General features: G+C 40.7%; 1 protein-coding gene across 7 annotated transcripts in view; it reads left to right on the plus strand.

Annotated features, from left to right (window-relative positions):
- Positions 1-20,377, plus strand: part of znf469 (zinc finger protein 469) — a 1,056,360-nt gene that overhangs the window by 457,043 nt on the left and 578,940 nt on the right. Inside the window, exon 6 of one of the 7 annotated variants that reach the window (XR_013576941.1) lies at positions 12,317-12,443. The exons of the other annotated variants lie outside the window; for them this stretch is intronic. The gene's annotated coding sequence lies outside the window, so the exon portion shown is untranslated. Of the gene's footprint in view, positions 1-12,316; positions 12,444-20,377 lie in introns of those variants that run through there. 7 annotated transcript variants of the gene reach the window in all.

A 20,377-nucleotide genomic window follows, 5' to 3' on the forward strand; every position in this document is an offset into this window, starting at 1 on the left:
AGTGTTTGAAGAACCTTTTACCAGGGTAATGATTGATTGTGTAGGACCCCTCCCTAAGACTAAAAGTGGAATTCAGTATTTATTGACAATAATGGATGTCTACCAGGTTTCCTGAAGCGATACCTTTAAGAAATACTACAACTAAGAAGATTGTGGAGGAGTTAATTAAATTTTTTACAAGATATGGCTTACCTAAGAAAATACAATCAGATCAGGGGTCAAATTTCATGTCACAGCTGTTTAAGGAAGTAATGGACAGTTTGGAGATAAAACAGCTTAAGTCAACAGCTTAACACCTGGAGTCACAAGGAGCTTTGGAAAGATGGCATCAAACTTTAAAAAGGTATGATGAGATCATACTATCAGGATTACGTACAGGATTGGGATACAGGAATTCCATTTTTATTATTTGCTATTAGAGACGCTCCTACTGCATCGACTGGTTTTAGCCCTTTTGAACTAGTTTATGGTCATGAGGTAAAGGGACCACTGAAATTGATTCATGAGAAATTGGTGGGTCAAAATTTAGAAACAGTTTTTTTGAATTACGTATCAAGTTTCAGGGAAAGATTGAACAGAACGTGTGAGTTGGCTGGGTAACATTTAAAGACATAACAGCAAGTTATGAAAGTGAAGGCAGATAAGAAAGCTAAAACTCGCAGCTTTGTTTCTGGAGAGAAAGTACTAGTTTACGTAGAGCATAGAAACAGGGAGCAGGAGTAGGCCATTTGGCCCTTGGAGCCTGCTCCGCCATTCATTATGATCATGGCTGATCATCCAACTCAATAGCCTGCTCCCGCTTTCTCCCCATATCCTTTGATCCCTTTCGCCTCAAGAACTATATCTAACTCCTTGAAAACATACAATGTTCTGGCCTCAACTACTTTCTGTGGCAACGAATTCCATGGGCTCACTACTCTCTGGCTGAAGAAATTTCTCCTCATCTCAGTCCTAAATGGTCTACCCCGTATCCTCAGACTGTGACCTCTGGTTCTGGTCTCCCCCACCATCGGGAACATCCTTCCTGCATCTACCCTGTCTAGTCCTGTTAGAATTTTATAGGTTTCTATGAGATCCCCCCTCATTCTTCAGAACTCCAGCAAATATAATCCTAACCGACTCAATCTCTCCTCATATGTCAGTTCCGCTATCCCAGGAATCAGTCGGGTAAACCTTCACTGTACTCCCTCTATAGCAAGTACATCCTTCCTCGGATAAGGAGACAAAAACTGCACACAATATTCCAGGTGTGGTCTCACCAAGGCCCTGTACAATTGCAACAAGACATCCTTGTTCCTGTACTCGAATCCGCTGGCTATGAAGGCCAACATACCAATTGCCTTCTTTACCGCCTGCTGCATCTGCATGCTTACCTTCAGCAATTGGTGTACAAGGACATCCAGGTCTCTCCACATTCCCCTCTCTCAATTTATAGCCATTCAGATAATAATCTGCCTTCCTGTTTTTGCTACCAAAGTGGGTAACCTCACATTTATCCACATTATACTGCATCTGCCATGCATTTGCCCACTCACTCAGCTTGTCCAAATCACACTGAAGCATCTCTGCATCCTCCCACCCAGCTTTGTGTCATCTGCAAATTTGGAGATATTACATTTAGTTCCCTCATCTAAATCATTACAATATATAGTGAATAACTGGGGTCCCAGCACCGATCCCTGCGGTACCCCACTAGTCACTGCCTGCCATTCGGAAAAAGACCTGTTTATGCCTACTTTTTGTTTCCTGTCTGCTAGCCAGTTTTCTATCCATCTCAATACACTGCCCCCAATCCCATGCGCTTTAATTTTACACGCCAATCTCTTATGTGTGACTTTGTTGAAAGCCTTCTGAAAGTCCAAATTAACCACATCCAGTGGCTCCCCCTCATCAACTCTACTGGTTACATCCTCGAAAAATTCCAGTAGATTTGTCAAGCATAATTTCCCTTTCGTAAATCCATGCTGACTCTGTCCGATTCTGCCACTGTTTGTTACCAGTACTTAGTGATTCATTAAATGCAAAGTTTAGTGGATCTTACAGGATTGAAAAGAAATTGAGTGAAATAACGTATTTGATAAATACTCCAGATAGAAGAAGCAGAGGGTGTGTCATGTAAATATGCTTAAAAGGTACTTTGACAGGGAAGAGGAACAAAAAGAGATATTAGTGATGGTGGATGATGAGAAAGAGGTAGAAGTGCAGGACTCTGAAATTGATTATTCCTCTAATCAAATTGGATAAAGAGGGGGTGCTTGGAAATTTAAATGAAATATTGAGTTACCTTCCAAGCAAGTGTCAAAGTGATTTGTAAAAGCTGTTGCAGTCACACAAACCTATTTGTAGAAATGAGTTGGAGAAGACAAATTTTGCTATACATGATGTATATATAGAAATTTAATCTTCAATAAGGCAACATCCATATAGATTAAATCCGGCAAAGTTATCACAAGTACAAAAATAAATTGATTCCATGCTTCAAAATGGTATCATTGAGTCTAGTTGCAGTAACTGGAGTTCGCCTATTATACTGGTACCAAAACTGGATAGAACACAAAGACTGTGTGTGGACTATCAAAAAGTGAATGCGGTGACAAAAGCGGATTCATATCCTATACCACGGTTGGAAGATTGTATTGAGAAAGTGGGACAATCGAAATTTATCAAGATTGACTTGTTAAAAGGATATTGTCAGGTACCGTTGTCGGAGAGAGCAAAGGAGATATCAGCTTTTGTAATGCCAAGTGGACTATACCAGTTTAAAGTCATGCCATTTGGTATGAAAAATGCACCTGAGACATTTCAAAGACTGACAAACAAAGTAATTGCTGGTCTAAGCAATTGTGCTGTTTATATTGATGATTTAATTGTTTTCAGTCAGATGTGGGAGGAGCATTTACAGCATCCGGAAGAATTATTTACTTGACTACAAGAAGCTAATTTGATGATGAACTTGGCTAAAAGTGAATTTGCAAAAGTGCAAGTTACATATCTAGGCCACACCATTGGACATGGTAAGCTGGCTCCGAAGGATGCGAAAGTCAAGGCTATCCTGGATTTCCCAGTGCCTACAACAAAACAAGAAGTTTTGAGGTTTCTGGACATGAGTGGGTTTTACCGGAAATTTGTCCCAAATTTAACCAAGTGGTTGCTCCACTGACTGAACTATTAAAAAAGAACAAGAAGTTTCAGTGGGCACTGGAATGTCAGAAGTCATTCGATAGTTTGAAAACTGTATTAACTATGACATCAGTTTTGGCTGTACCCAATTATGCCAAGCAATTTAAGTTGGCCATTGATGCAAGCGATGTAGGCATTGGGGCTGTACTGTTACAAGAAGATAACACTGGAATTGAAAACCAATAGGGTATTTTTCACAGAAGCTGAATGTACAACAGAGAAGATATTCAATGATGGAAAAAGAGAATTTGGGTTTGGTGTTAGCATTGCAGCATTTTGAAATTTATGTTGCAAACAATTCATCAGAAGCAACTGTTTATATAGACCATAATGCTTGAAAGTTTCTGGACAAATTTCGAGACAAAAGTGTAAGACTTTTCAGATGGAGTCTATTATTACAACCATTTAGTTTACGGATTATACATATTGCTGGAAGAGAAAATTTGTTCACGGATGTGTTATCAAGAGTTTAAAGCTTAAAGGAAAATTGGACATTTTTAAAAACCTGGACACTGAATGGAATGATTTCTGTTGATACCAAGGACTTGTGTATATATATTGTTGTACTAATGCATGCATCTGGTAATGTAATAGTGTAGTGAGTATAGGAGATAGTGTGAGATGGGTTTAACAAAATAAAGCTGTCTTTAACAATTATGACGGTTCATTTTTCGATAGGAAGGGGGATGTCATGAAGCTATTAATGTATATAATGTTATTGGAATTTTTTTTAAAAAGAGGTTTAGTCTGTGGGTGTGTCTGTGTGTGTGTTAATTGGATTCAAGCCAGCTAGTCTGGGTGCTTTGATGTATAGTAGTTTTGAGGTGTAAGCAGAGAGGTAGAGGTACATTTGCATCTTGTTGAAAAGAGCATTAAAGCATGGGAGTAAAATCTTGCACCTAGCTAGGCGAGCCCAAGCAATGTTTATATTACTAATAAAATTGGTACTATGGAAGGAGCTCAAGGGGCCTGGTGATACAATAAAAGTTTACATTAAAAGAGAAGTGCTGGGTATAACCTGAGGGGAGTTTGTGCGTGCAGGGCGGAGGCATGTAACATCAAAGCAGCTGTAAGCCTACAACTGTCTGCAAAGGAACCAAAGTGAAAGGAACCTCATTTTGAATTTGTACAGTAAAATGCTTTGCCTGGTGTCTGCTTAAATTCAATGGATTGTTGTTGCCTTAGTGGAGATTAGTTTGGGAATTTGGTTTGTAGTAGTTTGTAGCCATGTGTGTATGTTTAACTTGTGTAAATTAATATATGTATCATGTAGTTCGATATAAAAACCTCTCAAGAACTAATTGTCTTATTCCTGAATTTTGAGCTGCAACTCAAAACATATTACTTGAAAATATAGGTTATGACAGCTGTTTAAAGTTTCCCTCTAGGATTTTAAATAACAGCCTTTACCAACTGCTGTGTCATAACGCCTTCTTTTGTAGCCACAATAAATGTGGTTGGTCAAGTTAAGTTTCTGGTCAATGGCGATCCCCAGGATGTTGCTAGCGGGGGATTTAGCGATGGTAATGTCATTCAATGTCAAGGGGAAATGTTTAGATTCTCTCTTGTTGGAGATGGTCATTGCCTGGCACTTGTGTGGCGTGAATGTACATGCCACTTGTCAGCCCATGCCTGAATATTGTCTAGGTCATGCTGCATTTGGACATGCACTGCTTCAGTATCTGAGGAGTCACAAATGGTGCTGAACATTGTGCAATCATCAGCAAACATCCCCACTTCTAACCTTATGATGGAAGCTGAAGATGGTTGGGCCTACGACGCTACCCTGAGGACCTCCTGCAGTTATGTCCTGGAGCTGAGATGACTGACCTCCAACAACCACAAACATCTTCCTTTGTGCTAGGTATAACTCCAACCAGCGGAGAGTTTTCCCCCTGATTCCCATTGACTCCAGTTTTGCTCGAGCTCCTTGATGCCACACTTGGTCAAATGTTGCCTTAATGTTAAGGACAGTCACTCTCACCTCACCTCTGGAATTCAGGTCTTTTGCCAATGTTTGAACCAAGGCTGTAATAAGGTCTGGAGCTGAGTGGTCCTGGCAGAACCCAAATTGACCATCAGTGAGTAAGTGCAATTTGATAGCACAGATGTTGACATCTTCCACCATTTTGCTGGTGATTGAGAGTAGACTGATGGGGTGGAAAAATGCCAGATTGGATTTGTCCTGCTATTTGTGCACAGGACATAACCTAAGCAATTTTCAACTTTGTCAGTTAGATGCCAGTGTTTGTAGCTGCACTGGATTAGCTTGGCTAGTGATGTGGCTAGTTCTGGATCACAGGTCTTCAGCACTGCAGCTAGGATATTTTTGGGCCTCATAGCCTTTTCTGTATTCAGTGCCCTCAGCTGTTTCTTGATATTAGGTAGAGTGAATTGAATTGGCTGAAGACTGGGAACTGTGATTGTAGGGACCTCAGGACGAGGCAGAGATGGATCATTTCACTCAGCACTTCTTGCTGAATTTGGTTATAAGCGTTTTAGCTTTATCTTTTGCATCACTTTATGTGCTCTGCTATCATTGAGGATGGGGATGTTCATGGAGTTCCTCCTTTGGTAAGTTGTTAAATTGTCCATCACCATTCAGGACTGGATGTGGCAAGATTGCAAAGCTTTGATGTGATATGTTATTTGTTTGATCACTTAACTCTGTCTAAATCATGCTGCTTCTACTTTTTAGCATGCATGTAGTCCTGTATTGTAGTTTCACCAGGTTGGCACCTCATTTTTAGGTATGCCTGGCATACTGTCCCACACTCCGCTTTGAACCAGGATCGATCTGTCCAGTATGATGGTAATGGTAGAATGAGAGACATGTTGGGCCATTGGGTTACAGATTGTGGTTGAATACAATTCTGCTGCTACTGCTGATGGCCCACAATGCTTCATGGATGCCCAACTTTTGAGCTTCTAGATCTGTTCTGTGTCTACCCCATTTAGCACAATTGTACTGTCACATAACCCATTTCCTCAGCGTGAAGAAAACACTTTGTCTCCATAAGGATTGTGCAATGGTCTCTCCTACCAATACTGTCCTGGACAGATGCATTGATGACAGGTAGATTGATAATGATGAGGTCAGGAAAGTAAAAGCCTATGGGATTCAGGGTAATGCGGCAAACTGGATAAAAGGTTGGCTTTGTAACAGGAAACAAAGGGTAATGGTCGATGGATACCCTTGTGAATGGAAAGGTGTCTCAGTGGTGTTCCACAGGGCTCGGTGTTGGGACCCTTGCTGTTTGAGTTATATATTAACAATTTGGACGTGAACGTGGGGGGCACGATTGGGAAATTTGCAGATGACACAAAGATTGGCCGAGTAGTGGATAGTGTAGAGGATAGCCATAATCTCCAAAACGATATAGATGGGTTGGTGGAGTGGGCGGTAAAGTGGCAGATGGATTTTAACATAGAGAAGTGTGAGGTCATACATTTAGGGAGGTCAAACAGTTACAGGGATTACAAAATAAATGGGAATATACAAAGAGGGGTACATGAAGTGAGATATCTTGGTGTACAAGTACACAGGTCCCTGAAGGCAGCAGTTCAAGTAGACAAGGTTGTAAAGAAGGCATATGGAATGCTCTCCTTTATTGGCAGAGGTATAGAATATAAAAGTAAGGATATAATGTTGGAATTGTATAAAACACTGGTGAGGCCACAACTGGAGTATTGTGTGCAGTTCTGGTCACCACATTACAGGAAGGACGTAATAGCTCTGGAGAGAGTGCAGAGGAGGTTTACAAGAATGTTGTCAGGGTTAGAAAAGTTTAGCTACGAGGAGAGATTGGATAGGTTGGGGTTATTTACCTTGGAACAAAGAAGGCTGAGAGTGACTTGCTTGAGTTGTACAAAATTGTGAGGGGAATAGATAAAGTGGACAGGATAAAATTGTTTCCCTTGGTGGAGAATTCTAGAACCAGGGGACATAGATTTAAGATAAGTGGCAGAAGGTGTAGGGGGGACAGGAGGAAGAACTTTTTTATGCAGAGGGTAGTGGGTGTCTGGAATTCGCTGCCCAAGTTGGTGGTAGAGGCAGACACTTTAAACTCTTTTAAAAAGTACCTGGATCTGCACCTAAAGTGCTGTAAGCTGCAGGGCTATGGGCCGGGTGCAGGAAGGTGGGATTAGAAAGGGCACCTGGGTGTCCTCGGGCTGGCATGGACAAGATGGGCTGAATGGCCTCCTTCTGTGCTGTGACTTTTCTATGGTTCTAAGTGGATTTTTTCCTTGTGCTGGTTTCCTCACCATCTGGTGCAGGCCAGTCTGGCAGCTAACTCCTTAGCCAGCTCAGTCAGTAAGGGTGTTACCGAACCACTCATAGTGATGGACATTGAATTCCCCCACCCAGAATACATTCTGTGCACTTGCTACCCTTAGTGCTTCCTCCAAGTGGTGTTCAGTATGGAGGAGTACTGATGTATCAGCTGAGGGAGTGTGCTAGGTGGTAATCAGAAGGAGGCTTAGTGCCCATTTTTGACTTGATGCCATGAGACTTCATAAGGTCTGGAGTCAATGTTGAGGATTCCCAGAGCTACTTCATGCCTACTACTGTACTACCGCCTCTCGGCTGGGTCTGTTCTGCTAGTGGAACAGGACATATCCGAGAATGATGATGAAGAAGCCTGGGACATAGACTGGAAGTTATGATTCTGTGAATATGGCTATGTCAGGCTGTTGCTTGGCTAGTCTGTGGGACAGATTCCTGATTTTGGCACAAATCTCCAGATGTTAATGGGGATGACTAAGCAGGGTGGATCTTTGATTTGTCCAGTGCCTAGGTTAATATCAGATGGTCATTCCTGTTTTAATCTTATTAGACTTTTTCCTAGTGGTTCAATACAACTGAATAGCTTGCTGGGGGGGGATATTAAAATGTCAGGCAACTGGAAGTTCCCGGTTATGCTTACAAACTGAATGGAAGTGTTCCATAAAGTCATTTCCCAATCTGAATTTGGTCTCCCCAGTGTAGAGGAGACATTATTGCGAGAAGTAAATACAGTACACTAAATTGATGGAAACACATGTAAATAGTTGTTCACCCGGAATTAGTATTTGGGCCCCTAAAGAATTGGAAGCAAGGAGGTAAAAAGGCAGGTGTTGCATTTCCTAAAGTTGAGTGGCAGGTACTGTGGGAAGAAAAGGCCATGCTGGTGATTGAGGAGTGGACCAGGGTGTCATAGAGGGAACAGTCTCTTCAGAATCTGAAAGAGGAGAGAAAGAGCAGATGATTTTGGTGGTGGCATCATATTGGAGGTAGCGGAAATTATACGTTGAATATGGAGGCTGGTTGGGTGGAAGGTGAGGACAAGATGATCTTATTGTGGATGAAGGGAAGTGATGAGAGCAGAAGTATGGGAAATGGGACAGATACCATCAAGGCGCCTGTCAGCCACGGTGAAGAGAATTCACAGTGGAACAAATCCGAAGTTTAGGAAAAAGCAATTCCTATCGGAAGAACTGTCACTGAAGATAGCATCGTCAGAACAAGTACGACAGAGAGATTGAGAGAATGGAATGCAGTCCTTACAGGAAGCAAGATGGGAGGAAGTGCAGTCATACTAGCTTTGGGAATCAGTAGATTTACAATGGATATTGGTTGACAGATATTGGTTAGCTCAGTTGGCTAGATGGCTAGCATGTGATTCTGAAAAATGTCAACAGCACAGATTTGATTCTTGTTCAATATGAGGTAGACTAGGGACCTGCCTCCTTACCCTACCCCTGAGAGTGGAAGGTAATGGCAAACCACAACTGATAAAAACCGTCAAGAAAAACAGCTCATCAGCAAACAGTGAGCCAAGGATCTGCTTTCAGGCACAGCACACACATTAATGAATGAATTGGTTGACGACTTAGTCCCAGAAATGGGGCTAGAGAAGTAGAGAACAGAAAGGAAAGAGTTGGTGATGGCCCATGTGAAATGCAAGCGTGGAAATTGGAAGAAAAATTAATAGAAGTGATGTAATAGATGAATCTGGCAAGTTTTCTGAGAAAAGGCCTTTTGTTCACACTGAAGACTAATGAAGCAAATAATTAAAAACTGACGAGGTTCTGAATGCTAAATGGAACCAGAAAATGACAACACATATACATATGGGATCAGTTTGTGTTACAGATTTGGAAGAACTAAAATCATGTATTTTATTTACACAAAGATAGTTTGAAATGCTGAATTTACCTCAGAAGGACACAGCAATGCAAACAATGAGTGGAACTTTTCAATTATAATGGAGAATGTTTGCACTTTAAGGACCTTTTACTTCCTTCTTAATTCAGATTTGTGTCATATTTGTTTTTTGTCAAGCAAACTGTTTAACTATTCTTTCTTCCTGCTGATTGATAACAGCTTTGGAGTTATTTTAGTCATTGCACACACACTTGAGCTCAGGTCATACATAACAGCTGTGACCCACAGATGCAAAGTAAGGGTATATTCTTATATAAATGAATAGATTCTCATTCTTTTGAACCAGGTCCAAAATTATTACCAGCCATTCTCCTTTGATGTATGGCTGCAATGCAAAAAGTTTGGTCTTGGCATACCACATTTTTTTGCTCAACACATTTGGCTCATTGTTTGAAGTATTTTGGTGATGTTAGTTTTGATGTGGTTGGGCTATTGTCTTTCAGTACATCTGATTCAGATAAAAATTACATATGGCTGTAAACAGGTTTATACCATGACAACTTCTGTTAAAGTATATGATGTAATAACAATGTAATGCATCAATAAATGTGGTGTAGTATTTTATAACTGGTTAAAATCAATTTATCTGCTTAGATCTAGCAGATGACAGTTTTGTTTTTAGTATTGATTAATGTTAAAATCAAATACTGCAATGTATAATAGGCATTTAGTATATAGCATGATTTAGGCCCTTCTCATGTCCACTTATAAATAAAAGACTCAAATCATTTAGCCTTAAAATTGTATGAAAGGAACTTTATGCCAAATATAATTTATTGTTGAATATATACAATATATTGCAGTGCTGCTGAATATGACCCACTGAAATATTATGATGGCTGCATGCTTTATAACACTCCTGCAGTCCAAGAGTAGCTGTTATCAAAAGGCAAATGTCTTGGTGATTAATGTACACATCAAAGCAATCAGCAAGAAAACTATAGTAAACCTTTATTGCACTACATAGCCTTGAGAAGGATATTAATTTAAATGCACATTGAGAAATGTTGGTTATAGGCTTATTTAATAAGTACCCTCTCTTTTCATTTATTAAGTTGATATGTTCTCAATTGAGGAAAACTACTCGATTCTGGTGGGACTTTAAACAATCAGTTTGTCCATTGCTGGCACATATATGTCCTAAATAATTCCTATCAACTCTGCTGCCACCAATAGATTTTCTAAGGTCATAAATGTTACTTTCCTTGTTTGCTTCCCAAACCCATCTGCATCTTTTGGCAGGATCATCTTCAACTCAGCAAAGCCAATATTTTTAACACCCCTACCCTCTCAATATTATCAATATTAAAAATCAGCAAATCCATTGGTAGTTGATATTTTATCAACTTAGGGCGTCTGCATTTGCTATATGCAAACCCGGACAATGCATAAAAGTGTACTCATATGCCAACAAAACTAAAGCCCATCTTTGAATTCTAGCAGAGTCTATCGGTGGGATTGCCTTATGGGGTCACCCTGATGCATAATATTTCAGAATGACCAAAATGTTTGAAACCAGAAATGTTATCATGGAAGCTTCTCTTTCCTGTTTAAACTGTAATCTTCTTAGTCTTGTGCATTAGCAAAAAAAAACACAGTTGTCAGCTTGCTCGAAATATTGGGGGAGCAGGACTGAGGTGCACAACCCAATGACATCAACAGGCAAACTTGATTCTGAACACATGTAAAAATCAGCAGATTCAAATCTCCCCTGCTGCAAGAAGCCCCTGGATCAGTTAATGTATTTCACTGTATTGCAGGAAATATTCATCTGCTGAGTTCACTGCAAACGGAGACAAATGGAAAATTCCAGCAATGAGTTTGTCAGAGTGGTGTAACTCCATCCATTAATAGTTTTTTCCGAAAGAAGAGGAAAACTCCACTTATGCTGCAATGGCATGCAACTTTTACACTTTGAAAACTACAGATAAAAATCAAAGAATAAGTATCAATGACAAAGGAATGTCAACATTCTTATGTGAAGAATTCTTTTTATTTTTTCATGGGATGTGGGCATCTCTGGCAAGGCCAGCACTTGTTGCCCATCCCTACTTGCCCTTGAACTGAGTGGCTATTTTAGAGGGCAGTTAAGAGTCAATCCCATTGCTGCAGGTCTGGAGTTACATGTAGGCTAGACCAGGTAAAGATAGCAGATTTCCTTCCCTAAAGGGCATTAGTGAATCAGATGGGTTTTTTTTTAAACAATTGATGACAGTTTCATGATCACCAATACTGTGACCAGTTTTGAATTCCAGGTTTCTTAGTTGAATTTGAATTTCACCAGCTGTTGTGGTGGGATTTGAACCCAGAGCATTAGCCTGGGCTTCTGGATTATTGGTCTAGTGACATTACCATTTCCCACCATTTCCCCTACAAGAGCATAGGAGACTGACTGCAAACTCTCTGCTGTAAGCAAGAGGTGAAATGCTTGTGACACCAACCATTGAGTGAATATGGAATAGGTTGTGGTATCAGTTCAGTCATTAAATGCAAAGAAAGTTTGTAGCAATTTCTCTGCAAACAGCAAAAATAATTGATGTAACAACAGCAACTTAGTAAAATGTTCCAAGGTGCTTCACAGGAACAGTATCGACAAAATTTGAAACCAAGCCACCTGGGGCAATAATGGGACAGGTGAGGTAGATTTTAAGGGGCGTAATAAAGGAGGAGAGAGAGGCTTAGGAAGGGAATTCCAGGGCTTAGAATCCAGGCAATTGAAGGCAAGATTGCTAATGGTAGAACTATTAAAATCCAGGGTGTACAATAGGCCAGAATTGAAGCAGCACAGATATCTCGGAGGGTTGTAGGACTGGAGGAGGTTATAGAACTGGAGAGGGACAAGGTTATGAAGGAATTTGAAAACAAGGATGAGTATTTTAAAAAGAGGTGTTGTTGGACTGAACTGCATAACTCCTTCTTCTCCTTCAGGTACCATGCCCTAAGAAGGCATTTGTGACCATGGACTTCCATTGGATTAGTCCATGATTATGTTTGGCAAAGTACTGCAATGGTTTGCCATTGCCTTCTACAGTATGGCTGACCAGGAAACTCTCCCACTCTTATCACCTGCCATCAGGCATATTGGAAAGATTTGAAGCCTGATAATCAACCTGTTTGGCCACGTTATGAACATGCCTTCCATAGCCATCAAGTCCTGGTGTGGGTTTTGAACCCGGAACAGGCCTTAAACCTGGTGCTACTGGCCCAGAGGTAGCACGCCAAGACTTCTAACGGCATAACTATGCACGTAAAAATATAGTTTTCCAATCTATTTAGCTACGAGAAATTTGTTTTCTTTTGTGTAATTTCTGGATTTGTTGCTTGGAGATCCACTTGTTTGCTTTCAAAGAACAGTTGAGCTCAAGGCAAAGGCTATAGGTCCTGAAAGCATCCCCAATGTAGTGCTGATGACTTATGCTACAGAAATGACCATGCCCCTTGCCAAGCTGTTCATAACAGCTATAACACTAACATCTGCCTGACACTATGGAAAATTGCCCAGATATGTCCTGTCCACAAAAAGTATGACAAATCCAATCCAACCAATTATTCATCAGTTGACTCTGAATCATTAGCAAAGTGGTGGAAGATGATATGGATAGTGTTATGAAGTGGCTCTTACTCACCTAAAATCTGCTCACCACTTAGTTTTTGTTTTGCCAGGGCTAGTTGGCCCTAGGCCGCATTGTAGCCTTGGTCCACATATGGAAATAGGAGCTGATTTCCAGAGGTGAGGTGAGATTGACTACCCTAGATATCAAGAGAGTCTAATCACCTCTCCTGAACAATCGATGGCATTGCCATCGCCAAATTCCCCATCAACCACATCCTGGGGACACCATTGACCAGAAACTTAACTGGACCAGCCACTTAAATACTGTGGCTACAAGGGCAGGTCAGCAGTAGGAATTCTGCAGCAAGTAACTCTCCTCCTGTTTTCCCAAAGCCTTTCCAGTATTTATAAGGCACATGCCAGAAATATGACGGAATACTGTCCACTTGCCTGGATAAGTGCAGCTCCAACAACACTTGAAGCTTGACACCATCCAGGGTAAAGCAACCCGCTTAATTGGCACCCTATCCCACCACATTAAATGGTGAATCTTGGTTGCAATGTATTCCTTCTATAAGATGTGCTGCAGCAACTCACCAAGGCTTTTTCAACAGCACTTCCCAAACCCACGATGTGTACCACCTAGAAGGACAAGGGCAACAGCCATATGAGAACACCATGATCTGCAAGTTGCCCGCCAAGTCACGCATCATTCTGACTTAGAAATATAATAAGAACCATAGTCATAATGGCATAGAAGGAGGCCATTCAGCCATCATGTCCGTGCCAGCACATCTCACCATTTCTTCACCGCCTTTGGGTCAAATTCCTGGAACTCACTCCCTAAGTGCACTGTGTAGGAGTACCTAAACCAGACAGACTGCAGCGGTTCAGCAGGGTGGCTCAACATCATCTTCTTGAGCAATTAGGGATGGGCAATAATGCAAGCTTTGCTAGGGAACCTATATTCCATGAACAATTAAAAGATTTTCTGTTAAGTGAGCAGATTCAAATTTCTTTAACTCTGAGGAGTTGAGAGTGACTGTTGGGACTGATCCCTGCAGCAAGTGATATTTAAATTCATTGATTTCACTGGAGGCAGGTTGCATGGACAAAAGGGATACTAGCTGCTGATGTTCATGTCGGACAATGATCTGTTCTTAAGCAAAGCAAAACAGTTATCTCAGATTGGGAGTGCTTTGCAAAATGGCATTTTATCATAACAGATGATAATTATTCATCAGACCCAGAATCCTGAATGTGATAGATTAATTGCATTCACTTGACATTAAGTTGTTCACACTTTTGTCTGGAGTGCTGTTGGGGAGTGCACTCCAAGAGGAAGATTGCAAACTTCAATATGAATGTAATGAACTTGATGTACCGGACAGGTTTCTTGCTTGAAGCAGAGAACTTTATTATAGAGCTCTTTTAGAAGCTACATGCTTGAACCAAAGCCATAACTAGAAAGCTCCGCCCCTAAGATTACCCATGCTTAGGGCTCATTTGTCAGTACAGTCATGTGACCCCTAAAGGCAGTAGGAAAGGTCATACCTACAATCATTACATTTCCTCCCCCTTTAGTTTTTTCACATTTCCTACTTACGAAGAAGATTTTAATCCACAACATATACATACATACACAGGTCATATGATTAAAGATGAAGTCCCTGAGGTAGTTTTCTAATTCGGTTAGAGTGGCGTAGCTCTAACACTTCAGATTTTCCCACTGGATCGACATGATCAGGAACTAGGGCATCAGGGACATCCTTAGACAGTGGCAGTTCAGGATTAGGTAATTCAATAGACATTAGGTATGTCTATTCTAGGTCAATCTGTCACCTCAGGGATTAAAGGTTTGACATCAATTATAGGTGGAATAGCTGGTTGTTGGAGTGTCTCTCTATTCCTTAGATGATCCACATGTTTTCGAACAATCCGGTCTTCCATTTCCATTTGGAATGACAAAGGTCCAGTTTCAGAGACAATTAGACCAGGGACCCAACAAGGTCTATTTCCAAAATTCCGCATGAAAACTGTATCTCCCACAGTAAATCTTTGAGCTTTGCTATGAATATAATGAGTCAATTTCTGACTACTCTGATTTTTCTCTACCTTCCCCTCCAAAATTCCCCTCATTTTTCTCTTCTTCATTCTTGATTTGAAACTTTGCACTGCTCTTTCAGCTAACCCATTTGATGAGGCATGAAATGGTGCTGCTTTAATATGCTTAATTCCGTTTAAACTCATGAATCTCTGAAATTCTGTACTAGTGAAGACAGTACCATTATCCGAAACAATGACTTCCGGTAAGCCATGTATACTAAAACATTGGTGCAGCTTTTCGATAGTTGCACACGATGTCGATGATCTAACTTCATACACATCTATCCACTTAGAATGCGTATTAATGATCAATAAAAACATGGTACCTAAAAATGGACTTACATATGTAGTCGAACCCAGGGTCGACCAGGCCACTCCCACGGATGCAGTGGAGCTGAAACGGGCAACTCCTGTTGTTGTTGACACTGAAGACAGTGCTTAACCATGCATTCAATGTCACTGTCTATGCCTGGCCACCAGACATAGCTTCACGCAAGCATCTTCATCTTCGATATGCCTGGATGCACACTGTGGAGCTCTGTCAAGAGTGGTTCTCTTCCTTGTGAGAGATCATGACTCTTGATCCCCACAACAAGATTCCATCTTGACAACTTCACTCTGTTTTACCGGCATGGAATGGTCTTAACTCTTCAGACACTGACGAATTCGACCATCCTTGCAATACCTAGTCTCGGACTTTTGACAAAATTGGATCCCTGTTCATCCAATTCCTTATTTGCTTTGCACAGACTGGCGAAGAGTCCAAGAAGTTCAACACAAATACAACTTCTTGTGGCACTGGAGCATGTACAATGCTATCTGGTAACAGAAGACGACTTAGTGCGTCGGCATTTGCAATATGCACACCAGGATGGTGCACAAAGGTGTACTCATACGCTGATAAAATCAAAGCCCAATGGTGAATTCTCGCTGAGGCTATTGGCAGAATAGCTTTATCCTCACTAAATAAACCCATTTGTGGTTTATTGTTTGATACTATGGTGAAATATCGTTCAAGTTGTGAATAACCCTTCTCAGCTTCAGGGTTCTGGAGGCATAGCCTATTGGCCTTTCAGAACCACCTTCCATCCTATGTGATAACACAGCTCCCACACCAAAAGGAGATGCATCACAGGTTAATATTAATTCTTTTGATGGGTCATAATGTACTAGTAGACATAATGAGTATAATATTTTCTTGACTTTTATGCAGGCGTCTTCCTGTTGTGCATTCCTTAACCAATGATGGTTCTTTTTCAATAATAAGTGTAAAGGTGCTAACACTATTGACAAGTTTGGCAAGAAGCGATTATATAATTTATCATGCCCAAAAAAGACTTGAGTTCAGTGATACTGGTAGGAGAGGGCGTCTCTTTAATTACCCCAACTTCCTCCTCTACTGGATGCAACCCTTTGGCATCCACTCGATGACCCAAGTAAGTGATTTCTGTCGCTTGGAATGTACATTTCTCTTTCTTCAATCGTACACCAGCTTCCAAAGGTCTTCTTAAAACGTCTTCTAGGATAGCCAATGTTCTGCTTCCATTGATTCTGTGATCAGGACATCATTCAGGTACACTATTACTTGGGGAACTCTTTGCAATAGGCTTTCCTTGGTCCTTTGGAAGATTGCACATGCAGATGATACACCAAAGGGTAGGCATGTATATTGGTCCAGGCCCTTGTGCGTGTTGATGATTACATACTCTCTAGATGTGCTGTACAGCTCTAGCTGTTGGTGTGCATGGCTCATGTCCAGTTTGGTGTAGGATTTTCCTCCAGCTAGCTTAGCGTACAAATCTTCTATCCTTGGAATAGGATATTTATCTAGTTTAGCAACCTTGTTCATAATTAATTTGTAGTCTCTGCAAATGCGAATAGTTTGGTCTGGTTTCATCACAGGGCCTATGGGTGCTGCCCATTCTGAAAATTGGACTGGCTGGATTATGCCTAGCTTCTCTAAGTGGCACAATTCTGCATCTACCTTCTCCTTTAGGGCATAAGACACAGGTCTGGCTTTGAAGAACCGGGTGACATCTCCGAATCTACATATATCTTTGCTTGCAAGCCTATTATCTTTCCCAAATCGTCATGAAATATGCTGTTGTACTTCCTTAACAGCTCAGGAATCCTCCTGTTCTCGCTTGAATTATTTCCGACCAGATGAGCTTAATTTTTTGTAACCAATCGCTGCCCAGAAGACTAGGGCCTTCACCTGCCACAATGATCACTGGAAGCTGGACTGTCTGTTCCCTATAAGACACAGGTACTGTGGCAATGTCGTTTACCTGTATTGATTCTCCAGTATATGTCTTTAGTTGAGCCGCGGTTTGCGCCAGATTCAGTGGTATTTAAATGGTATTTAAATGTGTGTACTCCCCCTAGTGTGGTTGAGACTCCCATGTCTGCCTCCATGACTAGAGGCTTCCCATTCACTTGAAGGGTGATGGTTATTGGTTCAGATTTTACTGCTTTGACATTGTGTAGGGAATAGATATCAGTTTCAGCAGCTTCTGGTTCTGTTATTTTGTACACTTCAATCATCTTGTCTGCCATCCCCGACTGGCTGTCTCGATTTCGCCTTGCATTGCCCTTTTCTGTGGCAGCAATGGCATCCTGCCTCCTTAAATCTGTGGGTTTCCGGTACATGGTTACTCCCACATCGGTAACAGATTAATTTCTGAATCACTGCTGAGATGTTTCCACTATGCCTTTTCATTTTTCGAGCAGCAGAGGCTGTCTCCCGCTTCGCTGCTATCTCTCTGGTTTTCATGCCATGCCCAGTGGTAGGTTCCCGGCCCAACTGAAGAATGGCGCCATGTTGCACACGCTGAAAGCCTGCGAGGCCCCCTCAGCAATTTCCATTGCCAGTGCATAATTCCATGGCGCACTTCAAATCAGTGTTAACTTCTACAAGTAAACAGCGCTAAATGGCATCGCCATGAATGCCACCAACCAACTGGTCCCACAACATGTCATTGAGTACATCTCCAAAGTCACAGTGCTCAGCCAATTGCTTCAAATTTGCTATATAAGTTGCGATGGACTCTCCCAGGGCCCTTATTCTGGAGTTGAACTTAAACCTCTGTATAATTACCGATGCCTTCAACCAAAAATGTGTCTTCATGAGGTCTACCAATTCGTTAAAAGATTTAGAATTGGGCGCGTTTGGGGCCGTCGGACTGCGGGTGAGGTTATATGTCTTGCTACCACAGACACTTAAAAGAATTGCTTCTCCTCTGCTGTTATTTCATTCACCATAAAATAAAAACCTAGGCGTTCTATGTACTGGCTCCAGTCTTCCATGGACGAGTCATAAGGGTCGATGCTGCCGAAAAGTAGCATGACTGGTGAGTATACTTTTCTTTCTTTCATTTACAAGGTGAGGTCCAGTGTTGGAGCTATCCCATCCTCGTCGTCAAATGTAATGACCTTGAGGTACTGGACAGGTTTCTTACTTGAAACAGATAACTTTAGTACAGAGCTCTTTTCGCAGCTACATGCTTGAACCATGACTAGAAAGCTCCGCCCCTAAGATTACCCATGCTTAGGGCTCATTCGTCAGTACAATCATGTGACCCCCTCAAGGCAGTGGGAAAGGTTATACCTACAATCTCGACAATGGGATACATGGGCCATTCAGTTCTTAAAATAAAATTTATTGTTAACCTAAATCCCTTACTTATATTGTAACAATGTAAAGTTATTTTACCTTTTAAAGCTATAGGTAAGTAACACAAGATTATGATAAAACCAAGAAACTCAAACTTTAGAAAGTTCTCTGTTTTACTCTAGGGTGCACTGCTAGTTTAGATAGATTTTCTGGGACATAAAAATTAAGCGCAGGCTGGAACTGGTTTGTGATGCAGAACCAAAAATATTTAAAGTTAAAAACTTAAAGCAAAGCAAGTTCAGAAGCTGGGTATGGCATTATGGTCCTGAAACTTCCTAGATTTTCCATCTCTTCACAGAAAAGATGATGGAAGACACCAAGGAAGACAATGTCATGATGCTTTCTTGTTTTTGGATTTGACAACGTATTTGTAACATTTGCAGAGCTTCCAAGCTCAGGTTACAGCCAAACTCAAGGGAAAATAGGGCAGATTCTGGAAATGTGAAAAAGAAAACAGTAAATGCTAGAAACACTCAGCAGATCAGGGAGCATCAGTGGGAAAATCTGAAAAGGCAGGTTAATGTTTCAAGCTCATAAGCCTGCATCAACATTAAAAGATATTACAGATGAACAGCTTATTGGGGGCAAGAAAAAATACAACCACAGAAGGAAAAGACCCGTAAAGTGATTAGGTCAGGGAGATCACTTTAGAGATCATCCTTTTTCTATGAGCTAATTAAGCAAGCAGTGCCTAAGTTTCTTGGCTTTATGTGCTATTTAGGTTATTACCATGAAAACACAGGACGCATACATAAAGTTTAAATTATCATTCATTTTGCATATATTCCAAGTTGCTGGTACAACTGGATCGTGGAGATCTATTGTTGGATTTATCCATCAATGAGGCAACAGCATCTTCAATAGTTCTTTGCAAACCTCCAGGCCCACATAAACTAACAAATAATCTAAGTACCAAAGAATTGAGTTGCCTGAACTTAAAAAATTGGATTCACCAGTGACTATTCCGTTGGCTGTAGTTTTGGATGCCATTGCATTAGACCATTGACATAATTACTAATACTTGGCAACTTATTCCTAAAGCATGCCAAACTCTTGCTTTAGAATTAATTCTATATTGTTGCCCTTGAAATGACCCATCGTTGAATTGGCTCCACCCTAATAAAAAAAATCATATTTCAGCCTCTGTTATGTAATTTATATCTAAACTCAGTGCAAAGTTGAGAGAATATCAATTATAAAGATTCCAAGATGTTGGAACCAATAACTAACCTGATAAAATTATAAATATGTTTGTTTGGCATTTGTATACATTTTTGCAATTATATAAAATAATTTAAAAATCCCAACTTTAATCATCAGATCGCTGTCTGCATGGTTTTCTGTCGAAAATTTAGGCAAAGGATGAGAGTCAAATTTTAAAATTAAATGAGCTAACTTGTTCCTCTGGCTGATGTAACTCAGAACATAGTCACAGTCTATTATAGTTGGAGTAGCTTGGAAGCAGTATAAAATTACAATTGATTTTTATTTTATATGAATGACGTCTAATTATTTCCTATACTTAACATAATAATCAATATGCTAATGAAGAATTTTGCAATGCAAATAAATAATTAAATCACATCTCTGATTGCCCAATCATTCCATTCAGTTACAGGGACAATCAAAGAATATTGACTGGGCAGAATGATGCAGA

The sequence above is a fragment of the Cetorhinus maximus genome, chromosome 6, assembly GCF_964194155.1.
Source record: "Cetorhinus maximus chromosome 6, sCetMax3.hap1.1, whole genome shotgun sequence".
Lineage (NCBI taxonomy): Eukaryota > Metazoa > Chordata > Chondrichthyes > Lamniformes > Cetorhinidae > Cetorhinus > Cetorhinus maximus.